This window comes from Hetaerina americana, unplaced genomic scaffold, assembly GCF_022747635.1.
Source record: "Hetaerina americana unplaced genomic scaffold, ioHetAmer1.1.p SCAF_1, whole genome shotgun sequence".
NCBI classification, from domain to species: domain Eukaryota; kingdom Metazoa; phylum Arthropoda; class Insecta; order Odonata; family Calopterygidae; genus Hetaerina; species Hetaerina americana.
The window spans coordinates 26,711,863-26,723,441 of record NW_027286069.1 but is presented as its reverse complement, the minus strand read 5'-3'; the positions used below and the strand labels follow the sequence as shown (position 1 = coordinate 26,723,441).

Genomic DNA, 11,579 nt, shown 5'->3' with positions numbered 1-11,579 from the left:
GTTCCGAGGTAGTTAAAGGCCATTAAGGAGGGCCGGGAAGTGGTTCACGACGAACAACGCTCTGGGCGGCCGTCAACCGGCAAAGCCGACAACAATGTGGCTCGTGTTAGACAATCGTTGGACTCTGACCGTCAATTGAGTATGAAGATGGTTGCCAATGAGCTGAACTTATCGTCTGCTGGTGTGTTTCGCATTGTTACTGAAGATTTAGCGAAGAGAAAAGTGTGCGCCGAGCTCGTGCCCAAGGTGTTGTCAGACGACCAAAAGACCAACCGAGCGGAAATTTCAATTAAACATTTGCAATGCATTGAAAATGAACCTGATTATTTGGTCGTCATCTCTGGTGATGAAACCTGGGTTTTTTAATACGACCCAGTAAAAAAACGCCAAAGCTCTGAGTGCAACACCGACCAGTCCCCCAAGCCAAAAAAGGCCAGAATGAGCAAATCAAAGGTGAAAAAAATGCTCATTGTCTTTTTTGACAATTAAGGAGAGGTTCATAAGGAGTTTTTTCCTCAAGAATAGACAGTTAACGCTGCCTACTACGTGGGTGTGCAAGGAAAGACTTCAAAAAAGGGCCATCAGGATGAGAAAAGACATCTCCGCCCCATGGCAACTCCATTACGACAACGCTCCTTGCCACGACGCGCTACGAGTCCGTGAGTTCCTGGCCAAACACCAGGTGCCAAAGCTGCTCCACCCCCTCTATAGTCCTGATATCGCCCCAGCAGACTTCTTGTTCCCTAAGATTAAGGCAGCCCTGATATGAACCCGTTTATAGTCCATGGAAGAAATTCAATCAGCCGTGACGAAGACCTTGCGAGAGGTCCCAGAAGACGCCTTCCAGAGCACGTACCGGTCATAGCAGAGTCGCTGGAAAAAATGTGTGGAGCCCCAAGGACAGTACTTTGTAGACTTTTAAGTGTTTGTGCAAATCTGTTCAATTAATTACTCTTTTTAAAAATTGCATTACTTTCGCAACGTACCCTGTATGTGTATTATTTGTATAAAAAAGCTACTTTCTATGGTAAAGACAATTAAACGTCTACTGAAGGCATGCAAATTTTACCATAGTGCGGGTTCTGTCAGGTTATTGAAGAGGGAAGGAAAAAAAACTAAAATTAGATAAATCTAGCATTGCAACTTTGAAGACCACTTTGTATCTTTGGGCCTACAGCGCTATAATATGAGTAATGTACAAATATTTCTTGAGCTTGAATTGATCATTTCTTATATTGATTTCAGTAACGTGTACAACTATCATGTGATTCACTAATATTACCGTAAAATTTGTCGTGCAGTGATTCATGACGGAATTGGAAAATATTTTCTTTATGAGGGTTTAAATGAAAATTGTGACAACAGCAATATTTAACGGATTAAGGTCATATTTCTTAGGGCTATTCCTTTATATAGCTACTGGTAATTTTCGAGGAAATATCTCATATTTTGAATCAATCTACGCTTGCACTATAGAGTTTCCATGATAGCCACTTTCAATATAATTTTTATGAAAGGTTATATAATGCAAGTAGTATCATCATACGCAGATTTTAAAGGGTATGAATTCAGAATGTTTTGTTAAGTCTTTTTTCTACTGCTTTTCCAAAGCAAATAAACGTATTGTGACACTTAATAGACTAAAATATTCCGATTGCGATTTCGTCTTCAGTTCATTTTTGTCAGGCACAAATAATTATCTTCCATCTGGTGAAACTGTGATCGGGAGAAACACTGAATGGATTAAAACGAAATTTATGTTTCTTTAAACCATGCATACATTTCGCTAAATGAAGTTTTGTATTGCTTATTATCTCCTAGCAGCGTTTACTCTCAAATTAGCTTAATTTTGCTGAATTTAATCGTCCTGTAACAATTCGAGGAACCACATTCTGACCATTGAGAGACTCTAATGCTAATAATAATTACCTCATATCCGCTGGGCGATACCTATAGCCGACACTATCTGGCCTTTAGCTAGAGTGAAAAATAGCAATTTAGAAAAATGTTGACCGAAATTGCAGTACTTTAATTACCCATCCATTTCCACGCTCTGTATTCCCGCAGTCCTTTGGGCGCACACCAATTAGCGATCTCACATAGTTCGCGGGGAGAGGCTTGCGCTTGGTGCGATGCGCATCATTACTCCAGAGCCCATTTCGTTTCGCGTAGAATGAATATAGATTACATAAGCCCGAGGGAGACTCGCGTGTAGCAAGGAAGGAAGGTGGGAAAACAATGGGAAGGGACGGGGAAGACACGCCGAGCGCCTTCGAGTTGTGTGATGTGGAGGTGGGAGGAGAGGAGGAAGGATTTAAGGCGGGGTCCTAGGCGGGACGGGACGTGGAGGGATGGGCGTGAGGCTTTGGGAGCGGCCGCGGGGAAGTAGAGGAACGTGGCGGATGAGAGACAAAGGAAGAAGGAAAAGGAGAGAGAGAGTGAGTTGGAGATGTGCGAAAAGGAAGGGAGTGGTGAGGGAGTTTGGTGGAGGGAGTGGGAGTGGCCCGTGGCCGCAGGTCTCTGGGCTGTCGGAGCACCGTGAACGAGAAAACATATTTGTGGCCGAGGGACACCGCCAATGGGCAGGCGCCGCGCCATAGATGGGGGAATCTCCTACGGCTAACCACCGACGCCAGACGATGGGTTTCTCAGAAGTACTGCGGGTTGGCAAGACCAAGGTCTCATGCGTCTGTGAACGTGAGAATTGAAGAAGAAAGTGACCCGCGAGCAACAAATCTCCGTCACCTCTCGGAAGAGTTGCTGCGGTCGCCATAAGACGAGTATGGGTACAAGAAATGCTATTACAATAAAATAGATAACACAGAAAAGGACACATTGTAGATTGTTTGAGCTTTCGGCCTTTCTCAAGTAAGACTCATAAGAATATATATATATATATATATATATATATATATATATATATATATATATATATATATATATATATATATATATATATACAGATTGATGATTTTGTCGAAGTGACACGGAAGTGTCGAATAAAAACAACTGTACAGCAACAAACAATATAAGAACATATAAAAAGATCACTCATGCGTTATTTCTTGATCTTTTCGACGGAATTCAGCTCCGTCTTCATCGGAAGAAATAGAAGTAATGATTATATATATATATATTATTTATATATATAAAATGTATATATATATATATATATATATATATATCCAAGGCTTTCTAACCTGAGGAGCGCAGTATCTGCCGATGGAGCAATTTGGTAGAATTCAGTGAAACCACTCATGCATACACTAAAATATACCACGCTACAATGAAATGGTTGCTCAGCACGGTGAATTTTATTTCCAGGCACATTAAAAATTTTAAAATCATGTGGCCAACACAAATTTAAAAAGAGCTTTTCTGAAGCGTATGTGTTTTGCATGCACGCTCGTCTGGAACAAAATTCTCAATATCATTTTCATACCAATAGGCATTTTTCTCTCATAGACCTCAGAAGGTATTGCCGTATTTGTCGATTCGAACTTCTTCTTTGGAAGGGATTTCCTTGAAATACAAACTTGTGAAATGATACGAAACCACTACGCTTAGAAACAATATGCAACGATGCTGAGGGTAGGTACAAAAAATCTACTCGGAGGGAAATTACGGAGAAAATTACAACAGGAAATTAATCCCAAGTCACTAGATCAATCATCTTGGGAAAAATCGTTTCGCAAAAAGTTCTGTAGAATTTCGCTCGACTGCCGAGTTCTTCTCGTGCTCGTCCGGTGATCCAAAGGTCATGGTTTTCCGTTTCTCTTCAGGCACGGGTAAGTTTATAATTCTGGACCCTAACTATAGCAATGGGACTTCTAGTTTGCCGCAATATATGATCATAAATTTTCAGAGCATCTGAAAGAAAATCATTGTCATGCGAATGGCAAGTATCCAACCGAACTTGTTTAAATGGTTTTGGATTATATACATTGCATCGCGTAAATGTTATGGACAACAAAAAAAGATATTTCTTTCGGCTTTAAAGGACCTATTTTAATAAATAAAACTTATAATATCGCTATTCCACGAGATCACCTTTCATTGGTTAAAATATGATAAAATGCTTTTGAAGAGCTCGAAAAAACATTGCCTTTATTTCCTTAATTAACTTTAACAGTCATGCTCGATTTGCGCCCTTGAAGTCGAATATAAGAAAGACATTGGCTTTAGTTCATTTAAATTAATGAGAATGCAATTGAAATAAAATATATTTCATGATAATTAGGTGCGCGAAATTAAATGCGAGCAACCGTCCTGTATGAAAAAATACGAGCGTGAGTTCTGAAATAAATTATATGCCATGTCATGAAGGGTGAAAAAAAGTTGGGCAAATGGGACATTGCTGGCGGCTTTTTCTCTACTGTTATCATAATTGGATATTGCATTGGAAAAATTAACGCTCATCACTAGCACGTATTTTAGTCATCATGACGTTATGTATACCTGTATATATTGGCCCATAGATTTAATCACTTCCATGATTGGAAATTTATGGGAAGATTATCGCCCCGAAATGATGAAGTTGATGATAAGAAAATCGATTATAGTTGATGCAATGAGTAAATTTTCCTTGCAATAGACACTTTTTTAGAAGGCTTAATATTAGAGGAGATCAAAGCCGAGCTTAATGAAGTTAATGCTACTGTGTTTGTGACTGTTTGTGTCAGCTACTGTGTTTGTGACTGTTTACAATTGGGTCGATGATTTTAAACATGGCCGCACATCCACAAATGATGAACATCGTTTGGGACGTCGAGTGGAAATGATTTCCTCCGAAAAAATTAGCAAGTCTCACGCTATGGTTTTGATTGACCGACGAATCAATATTCGCGAAATAGTTGAAGGTGCAGGCATGCCACAAGGTAGAGTGTTTTCAATTTTAGGCAAAAAATTGGGTGTGAAATAAATCTCGGCAAGATGGTTGCCGCGTTTGCTCTCTCAGTTGAGAATAAACGCAATCGTACGGTCGGAGGCTGGTTTGGCTCTTTTTCGTCTCAATCCGGACCGGTTTCTGCGTCGATGCATAACTGTGGACGAAATATGGACCCGTACACCAATACAATTCAGAAACAAAGGAACAGTCGAAACAGCGGGCTTCTAAATATGATCTCCCGAAGAAGACAAAAGACGATGAAATCGGCCGACAAGGTGATGGCCACGGTTTTTTGAAATGCATGAGGAATCATCTTCATTGAATACTTGCAAAAAGGGCACAGGATAAATGGAAAGTACTATGCGTTGGTACCGGTACTTATTGAGCGAAGAAATCAAGAAAAAACGTCCTCATATGGCAAAGAAAAACACTCCCTTCGCTTAAGACCCTGCACGGGTGTACACCTGCGCAGTTACTTTTTTTATTCCCAAAATTGTAGAAATAGCTCGGTGGAAAAGGATTCACGTTAAATGAGGAGGTCATCGCCAGCATAGTACATGTAGATGTTTATTTTGAGGACTTTCCAAAATCCTAATTTTTGGACTGTTTAAAAAAGTTGGAGAAACGCTGGGAAAAGTGTATCGAGATAAAGTGAGATTGTGTTGAAAAATTAAAAGAAACATTACCCAAAATAATTTGTTTTTCTAATTTTTCCTAAGGACTTATAGGACGACCCACGTAATTCGTGTTGTATGATTGCGTCTGAACGTTCGCTCATCTCAATCTTAGGTAAAAGAGATTCGTGTATCATAAATAAAACTCGACTTTACTTCTGCGGCGTAAGTTTTTTTTATCGAATTTCAAATATTTTAATCGAACCCTTCATCTTACCTCCCTTTCTCCCATAAAGTAGCATTGGAACAGATTGCTCTCGTATTTCACCCAAGCTTTTATCGATGTTTAATAATTCGACCCCCAAATTCTTGCTCTTTTGGTTACAATTTTAACTTGCCAACCTTGATGCAATAGCTGCTGTAATGCGTCTGCATCCATTATTTTTCGTGACATTTCTTACCGGTTTATGTATTTCAACAGAAGGATAGTCAGGAGTAAATGCGATTGAATAAAACTGCAGTTCAGCTTTACATTCCATCCAAGGAGGGCCTTGATAGAGAATCACCTCCATCTCTGTTCGTCAAAGTAACCAGGCATGGACGGCTTCGCTTCAGTTATTTTATATGCACGTGGAGTGTTTCATTGATGTTGACTCAGCACCAACAGACAAAGCATAGAACCAACTAAATTAACATTCATTTCAAATTGTTGGCAAAGAGAGGAGAAAAACTATGAGTAGGATTCTGCGGAATACAGTATATTGTTTGTTCGTCGTCGGGTTCAGTTCTTAGAGACAATAGGAGATGCAATCGGCACTGTGGTTGCCAAGCGACTGCTGTGAAGGGAGAACTATATTGTACGTACTACTGCATTTCACCATCCGTCGCCTGGGGAACCTTTGCGCCCTCGTTAAGTTTGGAAACGGTAGGGACACCTACTCCGGTATAACACTGGGCTGTCAAGCTCATTTTCGATAAGGGCACGTAGAAAAATGAGGCAAATATGTATTTTTTCTCGACAGTTCTACTTTGGAACGACATATGAAAAGTCACCGTACGAGCGTGAATCGTACAGGTAAGTACATCGTATTTGCCAGTTTTGGCACCGCCCTTCTTTCGTGAGGCTTTTAAGTTCAAAAAAACCGTGAATAAGTAGTTCTTTCCGAAACAGTGGTTTATTTTCACCATTTTAATTCAATGATGATGCAGTTCTTTGTTTTGGGTTTTATGTCTGTGTATATGGACATGTGTGTCTTTCTTTGTGTGAATTTCACACGCTGTCGGGATTTGTACTGGGTGAACTCTACCATCACCTACCAAACCGACCTTTGATTAATATGTTATGCTATGTACAGGTATACATACATATATATATATATATATATATATATATATATATATATATATATATATATATATATATATATATACACACACACAGTAGTTTTTAAAGGCACTAATAAAATGAAGGCATAAAAAATAGGATATAAATGAAAAAACATGCATATATATATATATATATACCTATAATTATATATATATACACATATCAATGCAACAATTTCAGAGTGTAAACATCATTCGCCTTGACTGGGATCCCAGTCAAGGCGAGTGATTTTTACACTCTGAAATTGTTGCATTGAAATGCACATTAGCGGATGACTCCTTTAAAAGTTACTGTTGCGGCATCTCCCGCAGTTTCTTTGGAATATATATATATATATATATATATATATATATATATATATATATATGAGTGTGTTTGTATATATATATATATCTACATCAATACCCTGCAAGCCACCAAAAAGGTGTGTGGCAGGGGGTGCAGCACCAGGAGGAAAGGGTAAGGGATGAGGGGATTAGGGTTTTAATATATATATATATATATATATATATATATATATATATATATGAGTGTGGGTCATATATATATATATATGAGTGTGTGTGTATATATATATATATATATATATATATATACTCACACACACTCACTTTTATATGTGTGTGCATATACATATTTATTTATTTCTGTGTGAGTGCATGTATTTATGTATAATGGGACTGAAAGTAGTTCTAATGAAGTCACTATTGTTATCCTATGTTCCTGTATGTGAATAGCTAATGGTTAATTTGTTTCCATCTTAGCGTCATTACCTCTCATATTCTCCTTCAAATGTTCTATTGTCGGAACAATGTTATGGAGGTGCGGAGATTACACGATCGTCGGGCGGTTGCGGGATCCGCCCCGCAACCTCCGCAAGCGATCAGACATTCAGCGCGATGAAATTGTGAATAATACCTGCAGCGTGTACGGCCTCGAGCTGATGATAACATCAATACACAACTGTATGCATCCTATTCGTGAAATAAAATACAAATATAACGCTTACTTTTTAAAGAAATTACTTCAGACGGCTTATCGGCTGGCAAATGATTAAAACGTTCAATTCAACGTAACTTCAGAGATGATTTCTCTGTCTTATCCTCTTACTTATAAACTTATTCTTATAATTCCATGGCGGGCTGAAAAGTCAGGATTTTAACTAAATTTCCGCCAGCCGAGCTTTAATGCAAGTACAACTTCCACATTATTCATGAGATGCATTCGTCAGTGATAAGGAGGGGGGAATATATTTTCCCACGGTCTTATTGAAATTAATTTTTTTGACGAACATCTGTTTGTCGCAAAGTAATTCAAATAAGATGGGTGGGAAATTTCCATTTCTAAAACGGCGGATTGGTCTCCTATACGTCTACTCTTGTACGTCAATCGCACCGTACATAATACGTTTACTAAGTATCGGTGGTTGATTTTTGTGTTAATCCAAAGCCTTTTTCAAAAAATCAATTCTTTAACTTTGCCTAATCCACTGGCTCTCGTGTCGACACTGATAAATAATATATAGAAAAGCCACGAGAGCAGCAGGAGAGCTTGCATAGGAGTGAAGCCAATGCAATGTCGACGTTATTTTCGACAACAGGCTAAGCATTGCAATGCATAATGCTGTGACTAATTAAAAAAATAAGTTGAGACCGCAATGATTTTGATTCATTCATAAGAGGCTAAGCTAATGATGAAATTATTATTTAAGATTCTGCAATGCCCTACATATTTGGATCACACGGATAAACACATTAAGGATCCAAATATTGCCAGATCAATGCAAACTTTGTGCAAAGCAAACACTTCAGTTTTCAGTGCAAATACGCCAATTGCTTCCCTTACTTCATCCGTGACCTAAACAAAGTCACTTCTCTCTCTCGGTCGCAGTGGAAGCCATGCATGGCGAACGGATGGACATGCCGACTTGATTCCATGTTCTACTCTGCTGCGCCGCTCGTGAAGATGGGAGAGGCCCTACTTCGGCGGCGAGAGACAAGATGGACGTGGGGGAATCGAAGCAAAAAGACGGTATGAGGTGTGGGACGGTGACTGATGGGGAATCTGGATGGTGTTCGGCTCAGAGGCCGCTCGATTGACTGATCGCCTGCGCCTTCGCCTCGGAACCACCGTGGTATAAAGAGGAGGCAGGTAAGGAGAGTTCCCATCAGAATCGACTCAAGGCTGTGCCGGACATATTATAAATATTTATTGAAGACGAGAGTGGGAATGGGAAAAATGGCAGCTCGTCGATGCAGTCACATGCGCGGACTGGTGGGAGAGAGAGAGAGAGAGGTGAGAGATGAGCGCAAGGAGCGGAGGGAAAGGGGTCATGGGCAAGCCGGGTCGCAATATCACCCGCGGGCAGATTAACTCAGCGTTATGTTATAAGGGGTGCGTGCGTGTCCAAAAAGCGTTCGTTCATTTCCACGGCCGATATCCCGTCCCTAACTCTCTCTTTCTTACACGCTGGAGAAGCTTCTTTTGTTTTAATTTTTTTCGCCATTACGTGCCTCGGGCCCCACTCATCCTTTTCGTCGTATCCAAGTGCGGACCGAAGAAATGAGATCTATCCTTCCAGAGCCGAGATCTCAGAGGAATGCCGAGCTGTTAAACGATCTCCCCAGCCATGGATCCCGAATCCACTCCCCCTCGCTCTTACGACGAGAGTAATAACGGTTACAACGATCCGCCCACTTCGGAGTTAATTACTTTCGACGCGAATTAACCCCTACTACGGCTTCTCGCCTGGTAGCCTAATTTTCATTCTCAAACTTTCAAGTTGACGCCCGATTCGAAGCCAGAAGAACAGATAAAAGTTTACGTATGGACGCATAGAGAGGATTTCCATTGTTTGTCGCTGACAGCACCCGGGAGTGTGTAGAATTGTTTTACACGGCCCTCAAGACCATTTTGTCCATCGGTTAACATTTTAAATTATTCACAATCTTCTGGAATCTTGTCCTTCCCTGTCATCCACTGCCTTTATCGCGCTCTCGGGGGGTTCTTCCTCGACAACTCTTCCTCCCCAATCTCCCACCACCAATGTCATCATCAGGCTGATCAGGCTGCTTTTCAGAATAATTTGTCCTGAGGACTTGTCCCTTCCGCGCTGAATTGAGTAAGCTACAGAAAAATCCTCCGGGGACAGCTTTCTCATAGTGTGCAATAGCTCCTCCATCAGATATAAATAAAAAAAGTTCAAAAACTCATCCATACCGACAGTAAAAACAGCTATTTTACAGATGATTTCAAATGAATTTCTAGCTGTTTCCAAGTTTTTAATTCTTGGTTTGCTGAATAGGATATTTTCATTAGACAAAAAACTATGATTTTAAAAAGAGAAAAACTTATGTATGCAATAATACAGTTACTACATTAATTATATTGTGATTACATTGTTGAAAGAAGTACAAATTGGAGGAAATAAAATCTTGAGATAAACTCTTTCTGTCCCTACTAAACCAATCAGATTTTGCATTGACAGCAGTTGCCTCATGTACAAGAAAAAAATATATCAAAACTTTGCAAGTTTTATGATCATACATTTTGTCAGATAAATATAATTTAACCTATTACTCCCTCCCATCTAACAACCAAATTTTTGTTTTCTTTTTAACTTCATTGAAAGAATCAAATTGCCTGAAGTCAATGGGCAATTGATTAAATAGGAGAGATACAGTTATCTCCAATTTTGTTTTTCATGGATTTGTGTGTTTGTTTTATTTTCATATCTCATATTGTCTTTAGTACTAATTCACGTCTATCTGTGTTTAACTTATTAATTTTGCAAAGTAATAATTTTGTCAAAGCGTACAATAAAATAATCACAGAATGGATATATCTTATTCTTATATAAATATTCCTTCATTTCGAATGCCGTTGACTCAAAACTGTGTTCTCAATCAATTATTTGAGAGATATTTAACTATACATTAATTTTAAAAAATTGCACTAAATTAATTTTTCAAAAAATGATGCAATTTCATTCCGAAAAGCAGTTGATAAACAAAGCATTCGATGCATATAAATATTCCTTAAAGATTGCGGCATTAATAGATGGTCCCCACATGAAAGAAACAAGTTGTAGAGCTGCAAACGTTCTCAAACTTCTGACATAAGGACGTGATGGTTGTTTTAGCTACGGTAGAAGAATTAGAAGGCCATTGCTCATCCCGTCTCGATGGGAAAAACCAGAGAACTTAGGAGGGGAGGAGGTGAAAGGCTTCATGAGCGACGTGAAATTCTTGGGAGGTAGTACAAGGATTCTTTGAGAGGGGAGAGGCTCCAAAGAAAATTAGGGATACGAAAATCGAATGCTTTGTGTGGGAAGGGCAGCCGTATGAAAATAAATCTATCTCACGAGACGAGATAATTATTTTGGATAACAATTACAAATGACGAGTGGCAGATAAGTAGAAGTGAAAACAGCCACAAGCTTTGGTACCTTTTTTTACAACTGCTCCAGTGAACGCTGCTCCCAAAAGAATATAACGTGCTGATAACACAGCCAGTAGTAGTAGTAAAATAGTAGTAGTAGTAAAATAGTAGCTGCTATAATATTAGAGTCCTTGTGTCTACTACACATACATACAGACACACATCTACCTCAATGCGTTTTCTACGGGCCCCATCCTTGCAGAATTGTAGTTTCACACCCGATGCCGACGACCTAAAATCGATAGAAGTA

The 11,579-nt window shown here is 39.3% G+C and overlaps 1 long non-coding RNA gene across 1 annotated transcript; it reads left to right on the top strand.

Annotated features, from left to right (window-relative positions):
* Positions 1-6,416: 6,416 nt before the first annotated feature.
* Positions 6,417-8,814, top strand: LOC139687192 (uncharacterized). Its single transcript, XR_011700621.1, has 3 exons — positions 6,417-6,427; positions 6,525-6,577; positions 8,780-8,814. It is a non-coding gene; the product is annotated as an uncharacterized lncRNA (long non-coding RNA).
* The last annotated feature ends 2,765 nt before the right edge of the window (positions 8,815-11,579 follow it).